This window comes from Eptatretus burgeri, chromosome 7, assembly GCF_056783735.1.
Source record: "Eptatretus burgeri isolate ZD-2024b chromosome 7, Ebu_testis_v1, whole genome shotgun sequence".
NCBI classification, from domain to species: domain Eukaryota; kingdom Metazoa; phylum Chordata; class Myxini; order Myxiniformes; family Myxinidae; genus Eptatretus; species Eptatretus burgeri.
The window spans coordinates 40017505-40032187 of NC_140967.1; the positions used below are offsets into that span (position 1 = coordinate 40017505).

Consider the following 14683-nt stretch of genomic DNA (forward strand, 5'->3'; position numbering starts at 1 on the left):
TAGAGTGGTGGCCATTTTCGTTGCAAATAAATATGGGCAAGCCCTTTAACTCACGTACAGTAAAATTACTAAAACAACAGGGGCTATGATATTTTTTCTTTTTTAGGTACACATTTAAGTAAATAAATGGCCACGAGTTGGTCATTTTGGATCTGATCTTGGAAAAGCAAATGACGTGCATATGTAAGCCAATATTTGTTATCTGTGTGCCAAGTTTGAACAAGATCAGAAAACGATTGTCTGAGAAATGGTTGAGGACATGTTCAACATCAAGTTTTTTTTTACAACTAAAATGGCCGCCAGTCGGTCATTGTGGATCTGATCTCGAAAAAAAAAAGTGCCGTGCATATGTAAGCCATCATTCATTATCTGTCTCAAGTTTGAACAAGTTCGGGAAATGCATGAACAAGAAATTGTTGAGGATGTGTTCAACACAGATTTTTTTTTTTTACAACCAAAATGGCCGCCAGTCAGCCATCTTGGATCTGATGTCCAAAAAAAATGACGTGCATATGTATACCATCATGTGTTGTCTTCCTGCCAAGTACGAATAAAATCAGTCTATACATGTCTGAGATATGGTTGCAGACGCACGCACGCATGCACACGAAAATCAACACCAAATCCATGTCCCATTTCAAACGAAGTCTTAACGGGGGCGAATAAAGACGCGAGGGAGTCGGATAACGTGAGTCTTACAAAAGAGGCTGATGAAGCCTCAGACCTAAATGGAGCGAACAAAATGTTGGTGATTCGTTTGTGAAGGCCCATCCTGAACGGACAGAGAGAGAGGGACGGAGGGATGGACAGACTGGCAGAGAATATACAGTATATATGATGGTGTTCGAACCGGCGATCCTGACATCTTCTTCCATATGCAGCACAAGGCTGTGGAGGTAGTATTATTAGCTGAGGGCGTGGCTATGCCCCTGATGCAACACCCCCTGTATGTTAGGGCAGGAATTTGGAATTTGGTCAGGATGTCAGCAGTAGCTTGTCTACTCTTCATCAAGGACACCATGTGATCTTTAACATCCACCAAATAATGCCGACAGACAGGAATCCTAGCTTAACTTCCATCCGATGGATGGAGTACACAGTGAATCGCCCTGCCTGTGAAACACCAGGATGACAGTTTATAGCTGAGACGAGATTCAAACCCAGGCTAGAGAGCTTTGAGGTGTGTGTGTGTGTGTGCATACCTCGAGGACACGTTGCAAAAGCCCCTTCCTTACAGGTAGGTTTCTCGTCAGGAAATATGTCAATCTGATTTCTCATCTTATGAATTATCTATTTTTTTTGACTATTTGATATACAAAATGGTGTCAAAACGATTTCACTTTTCACAATGGTATATTATTGTATAGAAAAATCTTTACAATAGTATACTAGTGTCTCAATAGGAACATGTCTATTGATGTCTAGGAGATAAACCATTGTTTCCGAGTATGTGCAAATGATATTGACCGGCTGAAAAGTTTTATCACGAGAACATAGGGATCATATCCGTTCATTCGTTCCAGTTGTGCTAGACCAAAGCATTGTCCCACCATGGCCACTGGTCAATAAACTCATATTTATGGTCCAGCAAGCAAGTCTTAATATATTTAAAAAAAATAGCCCTGTGGGGAACTGACGGTTATTTCTCCAACAGGCAGGGTGAAAATGAGATACGAGGGTGAAGGGCCATCCCCCCCCCCCCTTCCTGAGGTGATACAGTCATGGGGAGCACAACTCAAATTAAGGGCATGGTCCTTTTGTTTCATCACGAGTTTGGTTTGTATCTGGCTGTCGGTTTCTGAGATTTTAAATAAGTTACCTGGATTTGAGGCAAATTTTGAGTTTGCACCTGTATGAAGCTGCTCTCTCGGCATGTAAACACATCCATGGGATCGGAATGTAGTGGGGCAACTTCGCATAAAAATTGTGCATTTTGTGAGGAAAGCACCAAATTTGGCACACTAGTAGCTTATCATATTATCAACAGATTTGGATATTGGGCCATCTCAAAATTTTTGATGGCAGTGGAAAATGGCTGCCACAGCCATCAGCGGCTGAATTTGAGATGGCCCAATATCCAAATCTGTTCATAATATGATCGGCTACTAGTGTGCCAAATTTGGTGCTTTCCTCACAAAATGCACAATTGTCATGCTATATTTAGCTAAATTGCCCCACTAATGAGCAGTTTCACCATTTACTGCATTTGGAAACATTCGCTGGTTCGGTAAACCATCATCATTATCAGCTTCACTATCATCATCAAAGGGACATTGATTTTACACAATACTACTCCCACAGTTTTGGGCGGCCCCACTAAATTTCCTGTGCACTTCTAGGGTTCCTGCACATCCCACCCAAATTAACAACAATGGCCCTTCATCTTTGGGGGGAGGGGCGGGGGGGCTCAAACCTTACCTTTATTCACCTTTTAGTTACTTTTATTCTTTATTTATCAGCGAACTGCAATGATGGAAATACGTTAGCAACTCGAAGCTAATATAGAAACTCTAAGCTTGAATATAATAGCAACTCTAATATTTCCTGGAAATACCGTCGGAATTCAGTCATATTTGCATACATGATGATTGGATGGCCTTTGAACATGCAATGCATTCAGTAAATATAATAGTGAAGAAATTCCTCACCGTCGGTTATTATTACTTTCCAGCAAATACCACCCATCGCTTCGCTGATGATAATACTGAGGGGGGGGGGAGAAAGAGGGGAGGGGGTAGAGTAAGGAGGAGAAGAAGGAAAGAGAGAGGAGGGAGGGGAACGGGGAGGGTTGGGGTGAAGGGAAGGCAACCTGAGAAGGGAACACAGTGTGAGGGGAGGGGAAGGGAAGGCAGCATACTGGGGTGGGGAAGGGAAGGAAGTGTATTGGGGTGAAAGTGCTTTCAATCATCGATAGCAAAAGCGAATTTGTTGCTGTTGCACACTTTCGTTTCTTTAAATCCACATTCTCAATCCTCACTAATAAGTACTCTTTCTGGTGTTTGGTTTTCAAATGTTGCAACATATTGGACGTATTACAGTGATGAGCAAGGTCTATTGAACAAGTGAGCATGCAACTTTCAGATTGTCTTCTTTAACTTTCCAAAAGTAGTTCCTTACTGCACTTCTGGACCTTTTGAACGACATGTCAAAACTTTCAAAACTTTACCAGTCGATGTATTGCCTATCTGTCCTCAGCAAAGCAATCAGCACACTTTACCGGCCAACTCCAAATGCCTAGCGATTCATTTAAAAGGGATACGACTTTGGGGCGTGTTTTGTTTGCAAGTGACTTGCTTTTTCTGCTTTATTGCAAATGGGATGCCCCAGGGGCATGTTTCTTTTCAATTAATAAATTACCAGAACATACCCAACATACCCAATATCTGAAATACATGTTCTACTGGTCATACTATAAACACCCTCCGGACATGTCCAAAGAACTACCATCCGGACACGTTCGGAGATGACCACCATCGTTGATGGGAAAATTAAGAGGGAGGGAGAGAAAGAATATGGAGGGAAGAGAGGAGGCAGAGAGGATGGAGGGGAAGGAGAGAGGAGGGAGAGGTTGGTGAGCTAGGAGGGGGTGAGGAAGGAGGGAGCTAGGAAGGGGGAAGAGCAAGGAAGGGGGAGTGGGGAGAGTGATGCCTCACAAAATCTTGCTACACACTCCTGGAAAGGGGGGGGGAGTGAGGAGGATGGGGAGAGAGGAGATAGGTGTGCAGGAAGTGGGGATGGGGTTTGAGAGGAGGTAAGCATGAGGGGAAGGGGTTCTGGACTTGCGTTTGGTTGTGGGATGTGTGGGGGGAGGGGTGGTACAGGTTTGAACAAAATGGGGTACGTTAAAACAACATGTTAATATAGTGCACGGAGACCGCCTGGAGAGGTCAATTGGGTTTGGAGAAAGGAGGGGGTTTGGGAGGAGGTTATCGTGAGAGAGGGAGAGGGAAGGCAGTGTGAGGGGAAGGGAAGGCAGGGCAGCATGAGGGTGAGGAAATGCGGTGTGAGGGGAAGGGAAGGTGGTGGGATGGGAGGGGAAGGCAGCATGAGAGGAGGGAAGGCAGCATGAGGGAAACGGAAGGTGGCGTGAGGGGAGGGGAGGGAAAGGTAGTGAGAGGGGATGGGAAGGCAGCATGAGTAGAGGGAAGGTAGCATGAGGGGAGGGAAGGCAGCATTAGGAAAAGGAAAGGCAGCGTGAGGGGTGGGGAAGGGAAGGCGGCATGAGGGGTGGGGAAGGGAAGGCGGTGTGAGGGGTGGGGAAGGGAAAGTCAATAAAACATGCAACACTTTCTTTCTAACTGCTGGGTTCGACATAAAACTGGGCGGGACACGATAAAACTAAAACCCACCCTATCCACCTGGCAAAGCCCTGCCTGCATGCTCACACGTGCAGCGACCTTTGCTCACATCTGGTCGGCTCACTCCAAATCGGATTCTTACATGCTACACTCTGGGGAAGCCATTTTAAATTCAAAACGAAATCATCAGTCAATAAACAGGGGGGTGGGAGAGAGACGGAGAGGGGTGGGAGAAAGAGGGAGAGGGGTGGGAGAGAGAGGGAGAGGGGTGTGAGGGGAATGGAAGGTGATGTGAAGAGTGGAGAAGGAAGGCGGCGACATACATACATGTATGTATATATATATATATATATATATATATATATATATATATATATATATATATATATATATATATATATATATATATATATATATATATATATATATTGCCGGGCGTAGTGGCGTGCGCCTGTAATCCGGCCACTCGGAGGCTTGGGTTGGAGGATCGCTTGAGGATGGGTGCTCTGCGCTGGGCCGCGCTATGAGAGGGTGTAGGGCAGCCCATAATCATGGCGAAACCCAATCCTTATTCCTGTGTCATAAGAGGCGACCAGGGTTGCGTCAGGAAGGGCATCCGGCGTAAAACCTGTGCCAAATCAGTATGCGGATCATAACGGATGATCCGCTGTGGCGACCCCTAACGGGATCAGCCGAAAGAAGAACAACATATAAATATAAATATATATATATATATATATATATATATATATATATATATATACATAGACATATATATATATATATATATATATATATATATATATATATATATATATATATATAAATATATATATCTATATAGATATATATATATTGTTGCGGATTCGTGCCCGCCGGCGTGCGAACGGCCACGTAACTCGAATCGCGGCACGCCGCCCACCGGACGGACAATCCCGTCGTGACCCTCTCGGACTAACGCCGGGAACTAGTCACGGGTGGACCTTTCGGCCTCACCACGATCGTGCCAATCGGCCCCCGCGTGGGATAGGGTTGCTCGCCAAATTCGACCTACCTAAGTACCCACACGGAGGGTAGACCGGGCGATCGCACCTCGCCGCAGGTCGACTTCGGACACGGGCCACTTTAAGCGACCCGTTCCGTACTATCGGGATAACCGAGCGGTGTTATCGTCGGCCTCGACGGTTCGATTAATTATCGGGCGTTTTAGCCCACGACCAACCCTTTACGTGAAGTAAGATGGAGATTCAATAGAGGAAAAGACGAAGCGAAGCGGGAAAACAGTTCAACATAAAGCACATTTATTTCACGATGAACGGAAAGCACACATATACAATTACACCAAAAGCAAATGTAAAAGAAGAAGAAACACAATATTACACAAAAAGCAAATATAAAAGAGAAACACAATGCAGATCTATTACCGACTACGCGAGCACACGGCAACACTTATGCAGTTTTACTTCACAGACGGCGCCGACAACACATATACCCAAAGCAAAAGAAAAGGACCACCCTCAAGGATGAGGCGGGCCTGGGGCCGAGACCGCGTCGGGCCTACCCGTCTGGTGATGAGCCGCGAAATGGCGCTGGCGCCCCGACTCCGCGGGCCTCGCTGGGACTGCCTGGTATGGGGTGGGGACGGGGCCCCCTTCTCGCACTATCTCAGCGCGGGGGGAAACAGGAGGGGGTTGTTGATGCTCGGGGGGAAGGAGGATATCTCCCTGTCTCGGGTCCTGCGACGAGCGTCTCCACCACGACCTCGGTCGCGCCGTCGGCCTCTCCCTCCGCAGCTCCCCGACTCCCACACGAGCACCCCCTCGACTGCCTTCGCCGCCGCCACCTCTCCACAGCTCCGTCCTCTTCACTCTGACTACTACCACTTCTTCCCAGCTCCACCGACAACTCCATTTGACTGACGAACGCGGTCGTTTATATCCCCCGTGGCCTCGCTCCTTCACCTTCGACCCTTTACCTCCGACCCTTCACCTCTAACTGGCTCCCCATTGGACCGAGGAAAAGTGGGCGTGAATGCTTTTTGATCCATGAATTTGCATATAGCGACCACACTCCAACGTACCTGGAGGCGGGGCCAAATCGCCCCACGCTCACCGATAGGACGGAACAGAAGTGGGCGTGAGTCGTTTTTGATCCGTTTTCTTCGAAAAGGCCGGCGCTTTTGCACCCCTGCTCGGTGCGCGCCCTGCACGAGTCCAGTATCGGTGCCCACAAGCGGCGTGGGAATGACGGTGATGCGATGGTTGCGAGGGCGAGTTGTGACGGTAAAGGTCGTGGCTGTTGTTGTGAAGCGGCGTTGCGGTTGGTGGTTGTTGTGTGATGGCTGTTGAGACATGGTTGGTGGTGGTAGTAATGGCGGCTGGTCCAAAATAAAGACAGTAAAAGAAAAAACGGCTATCTAAAAGGGTCGCAGCCCGCATGAATGACATTTATTCCCTCTAAACAACGGGTTTGGGCCTAACTACACATATACTTACAGAGATATCTCACCTAAGGGACCTGAATGGTGGTTTGCGAATTTCGTCAACCACAACACTACCCCCTCCCCTTTTTACAGACTCGTCCCGAGTCGTCAAATTTTCGTGTGCCATCATGTGTAGTTTTCCCCTAGTACATTTTACCTACGGATCCCTGAGTGCGACATTCATGGTATTCGTGTCCCCAAAATAAATAATCTGAGGGCTGAGTAACTACCTAAACAAACTGACTCACACGGACGACTTAAATAAAATTGCCGGCGCTAAGACAGACATGCCGGGGGTGCACTCATATTTACAGTACATCTTAACCTTAACTTACAAATTTTACACTAAACCATGGCCCAGGATCACTGAACTCTGCAAAAGGAAAGCAGTTAGCAGGGAGCCAGGCTGCTCGCATGCAGTCTCTGGCTCAAACAATGCAGGTGACAGGGAACGTGGCCGGCTGCTCACACGCAGTCCAAGGCCTTCCCTTTTGAACTGAACGCAGTGAACCACAACGGTGCATGGGCTGCACAAACGTAGTCTCCGTGCCAGCTCAAGTGGCACACGCAATGAACACGACGAATGGATGGATGAATGGATGGACGCAAACACGGTGCACGGGCCGCCACTGCAGGCCCGTGTTGTAGCTGCCAACAGGGCAGTTCTCGCAGCTTGCAAACTGTTGCTTTCTGATCCTGGCGCACATGGAAATGAACAGGGGGGGGGGGCAAAGCAAAAATTGAACGGGGCTGGTGAACAGGGGCAGTGGGCATGGCATGGCAAAGGCAGCAGGCAAACACAGCCTGCAGAAGAAGGCCGCAGCAGGCAAACCCAGCCGGCAGATGAACTGGCCGGTACAGGCCTTGCAGCACAGCAGCTGCAGCCGATCCAGCCGGCACAGGCCTTGCAGCAAAACAACAGCTGCCGATGAAGTTGGCCGGCCTCTGCCTTGCAGCAACGCAGCCAGCAGATGAAGCTGGCCAGCCTTTGCCGTTCAGTGGAGGTTGGTGGAGGGAGTGCGGTGGTGCTGGCCACTCGGAAGGCGGGCTCGGACCTACCCTATGGTCTCCCTCCCAACCTATCGCCTTTGCCTGTCATTGTCTATACCCACTCCCTTAATTTGTCAAACCCCAATTTAGCCCCAACTTATTTTTTTGTTATTATTGTTATTATTATTATTATTATTTTTTACTTCCCCACTATAAATCGTCCCCTAACCCCCTGTACTGTCCTTGTTCGGCTAACCTATTCTGTCACCTAGCCTACTCCCAACCCCTACGTTCCCTTCCCGGAGGGGAACAAGGGAGAGCTGGCGTCCTGTGTCGAGGCCCAACAAAGCCTCAGGATGGCCTCCCCAGAGTTCAGCGATCTATAACCAAAGTGGGTCCAGCGGCCCACAACGAGAGCGAGGGGATGGATGGTGCGGAGGGGTACACTTCCTAATCTACCCTAACCATTAACTGTTAAACTACCCCGGGGCTTTCAACAAGCGCCTCTCGCTTAAACTATTGGTTCTAACAACCCAGATTCCCGTCGCCTGTGTTGGTGTCCTCACAATTTCGGGCCTCGCCCCCCAATTTTCTCTCCGTGCCCTCACCCGTTCTCATGGCTGGGACACGTGGCTCCCTTTGGCAGGCACGACCCTCTGCCGATTCTCCCGCTATGGCACCCCCGGGCACTACACTGCCTCCGAGCCTACCAGCTCCCTAACACCGGGGAGTGCCCCCCATGGCACCTCCCCTGAAACGCACACGTGGCAGGCTGGCTTCCCAGGCCCCCTTCCGAGGGTCACCCGTGCCCACAACACTGCCCACGCGGCTAATGGCGCCCCGGGCCCCCGCACCAAGCAGGCGCACCCGTGCCCACTACGCTATCCCGGCCCCCCATGGGCCCTTGGCCTACCACGGCCGACTAGCCTGGTGCCCGGGGTACCCACTCAGCGATACTCACCTTTCGCAGCCACGCTCCCAGCCCGTCAACAGGGCTCCTGCACCCCTCCAAACGGGTTTCGAGCCTACACTCCCACCAACAACAAAACGACCTCCATTTTGTAAATTTGACTAACCCCCTAACTCAGTCTACACTGACCCCGGGGTCCCTTGGGCGGGAGTCACTCCTCCCCCCAATCACTCATCGCACCATGCATTCCCCATTCGCTCCACTCACACAGACCCGCTGGCCTCACTCACTCATCATGTACTCACCTCACAACTCTTCAACACACACACCGCTGAACTCTGCCATCCTTCTAACTACATCCCCTAACTAACTCGTGCTCCCACGTCGTCCCTTAAACTAGTAGCACGTTCCTTTTAACCTACGTAGCTAAGCTACGTCCCCACTACACACTCACAAGTCTGTCCATGTCCTCATATGTGCCAAAAATCACTTTCCCAACCTAAATCTGGCTACAATCCCTCTAACTAATCCATTCCACGGACCCCATGAGGACTTACCCCTGCCCCATGGAGCCGGTCTAGCTAAGCTAACCCTTCCCCCTAACTAGTTTCCATCCTGTGCCCTGGTAAGGGGGTCTTCCACCCCTTGCCCAGGAATCCTGTGCACCCGAAAGTGAGGCTTGTTTTTTTTTTTTTTTTTTTTTTACATGCGCAGCACCAGCGCGGCAACTCACAGCTCGCGCACTTTGCACCTGCCCGTGACGTCATGCAGCTGCACGTGTACCTCGTCCCTCCTTGGACGGTACCATCCGGCAGGGATACCCCTCCTGCCGGATTCCAACCCCACGTGCAGCCATGACGTCACCGTGCGCATAAAAAAAACACAAGCCCCACGTCTCGAGGGGTTCCCCACGCGAACACATGTGCTTTGCCCATTGGAGCTTAACACACACGATCGCGTGGAGAACCCGTCCGGTCCAAATCCGAAATCCTGCCTAAACTTTGTCCGTCCGCGGGATCGGCAAATCCACCGCGTGCGTTTCCGGACCGGGACTTCACTCTCGCAAGCGAGCACGTGGGGGCCTCGTGCGTTGCACAGCACGGACCTCGTGCGCGCTGCTGGGCGAACCCGGCACGGTCCCCGAAACAACTACAGCCGCTACCCGGCTTTCTTTCCTCACATGTCGCCGTCGTCGCCATTCCACACACGCACTCCCGCGTGTTACGACGCTCACACTCCACTCCATTACATTCACCCCGGGAGACGCGGCTGCATGTTCACACATGCCCACCGACATCTCCCTTACATACCGCTCTCTCATACACACGGTCTCCCTTGCACTCGGCCGTTCACTCACGCATGCCATTACCCTTGCACACGTGGCTCCCCTCACTCGCGGCCTTTCACTCACTCGTGCCGTTTCCCTCACACAAACCATACTACTCACACACGCGGGGGCACTCACCCGTGGTGCCTCATCCACACACCGTGCCTCACTCACACACGCGGGGGCACTCACCCGCGGTGCTTCATCCATACTGGACGTTTCACTCACACACGGTGCGCTGGGAAGCACGCCCTTCTGCACACTTACCACCACACCACTCACACACGGGGTCGCTTCCACACACGGGGACGCACTCACACCTCGCACCACACACACCGGGACAACCACACTGGGGATTCGTGTCCCCACAAGGGTCTCCGGGGCCTCTCTACCCCCCAAGCTCTCCGTGCACCTGTCCACAGCACTCCTCCCCTCGACCTCGCAAAGCACGACCGAACTCACCTGGTCGTGACTCGCTTCAAGGGGGCATACTCCCTCCCCTCGTTCCTGGAGGAGGCCATCCAGCTGCTCGCACCGGGCCTCCACCCAGTCCACCAGCTCACCCCCATTGTCCTCCACTACCTCCGTGTGTGTGTGTGCGTCACTTACCCCGTCTTCATTGTGCAGTCTTCCCTCTATCGTTCCCATCTCCCGTGTCTCTGCCAACTCAGTCACCTCTTCACCCTTTACCTCCCTTGTTTCAACTATCATTTCCGTCTCTTCCCTTGTTATCTCCCTCGTGCACGTCTCCGTCACCCCAATTAGTTTGTCCCTCTCGGTTACCGTCACTTTTTCTGTCACGACCCTCACCCAACACGCCCCCCGAATTATTTTGTCACCCGCCTCCACCGCGGGCCCGACAGCCGTTGCACTCCCTTCCAGCTCGTTCGCTCCCACACGTGGAGTCGCCATTTTTAGCTCCCTGGTCACTGCCTTCATGCCTGCCTGCAGGCTTCGGCCCATGTTCTGCGTCTCACCACGCAGCTTTTTCGTTTCTTCCTTCATGTTTGTTTCCATTCCGTTCATTTGCTTGTTCATGCCTTTCATTTCGTTTTTCATTTCATTTGTGTTTGTATCCATCTTTTCGTCCATTTTTTGTGTATTCGCATCCATCCTTGTTTTCACTTCGTTCATTTGCTTGTTCATGTTCGCTGTCATTTCCGCCAGCATGGCGCATAGCTGGGCCATGTCGGGTGCGCTTGGGTGAGCCGATTCGGCAAAGATCGGGGGGTTTTGGCGGAGGGCGGGGAGGGAAGGTGTCATACACCGCGGCCGCTGCCGCACCTATTTCGGGCTCTGGGTTCAGTTGGGTGAGTTCGTTTTCCTGTACAACCAACATTTCCTGCACGGGGATTTCGTCCTGAGCCATGGATTCTACACATTCTACATCCATTTCTAATACCCCCGGCTCCCGCTCGCCTTGAGACGCCATCTTGCTTCTCGTAAAGGGTTAATTTAGCTCGCTCGTAATTTGGAGGGAATCGGGGGTCGCTCCTCTCACCCCTGGACCGATTCCCGTGATTTTAGGTGGAGACAGGAGAGCCCGTTTTCCCGTTCTCCGATACCAGTGCCGCGAGGAGGGCGATGAATTTATATCGCACGACCTGACACCAGTGTTGCGGATTCGCGCCCGCCGGCGTGCGAACGGCCACGTAACTCGAATCGCGGCACGTCGCCCTCCGGACGGACAATCCCGTCGTGACCCTCTCGGACTAACGCCGGGAACTAGTCACGGGTGGACCTTTCGGCCTCACCACGATCGTGCCAATCGGCCCCCCGCGTGGGATAGGGTTGCTCGCCAAATTCGACCTACCTAAGTACCCACACGGAGGGTAGACCGGGCGATCGCACCTCGCCGCAGGTCGACTTCGGACACGGGCCACTTTAAGCGACCCGTTCCGTACTATCGGGATAACCGAGCGGTGTTATCGTCGGCCTCGACGGTTCGATTAATTATCGGGCGTTTTAGCCCACGACCAACCCTTTACGTGAAGTAAGATGGAGATTCAATAGAGGAAAAGACGAAGCGAAGCGGGAAAACAGTTCAACATAAAGCACATTTATTTCACGATGAACGGAAAGCACACATATACAATTACACCAAAAGCAAATGTAAAAGAAGAAGAAACACAATATTACACAAAAAGCAAATATAAAAGAGAAACACAATGCAGATCTATTACCGACTACGCGAGCACACGGCAACACTTATGCAGTTTTACTTCACAGACGGCGCCGACAACACATATACCCAAAGCAAAAGAAAAGGACCACCCTCAAGGATGAGGCGGGCCTGGGGCCGAGACCGCGTCGGGCCTACCCGTCTGGTGATGAGCCGCGAAATGGCGCTGGCGCCCCGACTCCGCGGGCCTCGCTGGGACTGCCTGGTATGGGGTGGGGACGGGGCCCCCTTCTCGCACTATCTCAGCGCGGGGGGAAACAGGAGGGGGTTGTTGATGCTCGGGGGGAAGGAGGATATCTCCCTGTCTCGGGTCCCTCGACGAGCGTCTCCACCACGACCTCGGTCGCGCCGCCGGCCTCTCCCTCCGCAGCTCCCCGACTCCCACACGAGCACCCCCTCGACCGCCTTCGCCGCCGCCACCTCTCCACAGCTCCGTCCTCTTCACTCTGACTACTACCACTTCTTCCCAGCTCCACCGACAACTCCATTTGACTGACGAACGCGGTCGTTTATATCCCCCGTGGCCTCGCTCCTTCACCTTCGACCCTTTACCTCCGACCCTTCACCTCTAACTGGCTCCCCATTGGACCGAGGAAAAGTGGGCGTGAATGCTTTTTGATCCATGAATTTGCATATAGCGACCACACTCCAACGTACCTGGAGGCGGGGCCAAATCGCCCCACGCTCACCGATAGGACGGAACAGAAGTGGGCGTGAGTCGTTTTTGATCCGTTTTCTTCGGAAAGGCCGGCGCTTTTGCACCCCTGCTCGGTGCGCGCCCTGCACGAGTCCAGTATCGGTGCCCACAAGCGGCGTGGAAATGACGGTGATGCGATGGTTGCGAGGGCGAGTTGTGACGGTAAAGATCGTGGCTGATGTTGTGAAGCGGTGTTGCGGTTGGTGGTTGTTGTGTGATGGCTGTTGAGACGTGGTTGGTGGTGGTAGTAATGGCGGCTGGTCCAAAATAAAGATAGTAAAAGAAAAAACGGCTATCTGAAAGGGTCGCAGCCCGCATGAATGACATTTATTACCTCTAAACAACGGGTTTGGGCCTAACTCCACATATACTTACAGAGATATCTCACCTAAGGGACCTGAATGGTGGTTTGCGAATTTCGTCAACCACAACAATATATATATATATATATATATATATATATATATATATATATATATATATATATATATATATATATATATATACATATATATATAAATATAAATATATATATATATATAAATATATATATACATACATATATATAAATATAAATATATATATATATATATATATATATATATATATATCTACATATATATAAATATAAATATATATATATATATATATATATATATATATCTACATATATATAAATATAAATATATATATATATATATATATATATATCTACATATATATAAATATAAATATATATATATATATATATATATATTTACATACATATATATAAATATATATATATATATATATATATATATATATATATATATATATATATATATATATATATATATATATATATATATATATATATATATATATATATATATATATATATATATATATATATACATAAATACATACATATATATAAATATATATATATATATATATATATATATATATATATATGTATATATTATAGCCTGGTGTTGGCGCAGTGGTTAGGGGAGCAGCTTGGGATCCAAAAGGTCCTGAGTTCAAGCCCCGCTGGGCCACTGAATTAATACACCAGGGGGTTGACTCAGCCTGTCATCTTTCCGAGGTCGGCGAAGTGAGTACCAATGTACTCGGCTGGTGTATACCCCGGTTAGAATAGGTGTACCAGATCCCTGTGCCGTAAGAGGCGACCAGGGTTGCATCAGGAAGGGCATCTGGCGTAAAACCTGTGCCAAATCAGTACGCGGATCATAACGGATGATCCGCTGTGGCGACCCCTAATGGGAGCAGCCGAAAGAAGAAGAAGAAGATATATATATATATATATACATATACATACATATATATTGTTGTAGATTTCCCGCTCGTCAGCGTCGAATGACCGCGTCTAACCAATAGCGGTCGCTTCGCCCACCGAACGGACAATCCAGTCGCGGCTTTCCGGATCAACGCCAGAAACCAGCCACGGGTGTGTTTTTAACAACACAACCTTGTCCGCACTCTACCCGCGCGCCACAGGGTCCGATCACCAAATCTTCGATTTACCTAATTATTCACGCAGGTAGGTTACCAAGAGATTGTACCTCAACGGGACCGCTTGGGAACGAGCCGCTTAAGCAGCTCGCTTCCTTTTGGGATAACCGAGCGGGGTATTTTCGCACAGTCCCATTGGACCCGATCACTTTACCGGCTATTTAAAAACCAACTATATTCTGAGTGCAAGATGGGGCAGTTCAATGAGGGAATGGACGCAACGAACAGGTTTACATTCACACAAGGACATTTATATCATAAAGCACGTATGCAATTAAA

The 14683-nt window shown here is 49.6% G+C and overlaps 1 protein-coding gene and 1 pseudogene across 2 annotated transcripts in view; both read left to right on the forward strand.

The window, feature by feature from the left end:
• LOC147023080 (prokineticin receptor 2-like) overlaps positions 1 to 14683 on the forward strand; it is a 70957-nt gene that overhangs the window by 35915 nt on the left and 20359 nt on the right. The window lies entirely within an intron of this gene.
• Positions 4729 to 4869, forward strand: LOC147023081 (signal recognition particle RNA; annotated as a pseudogene).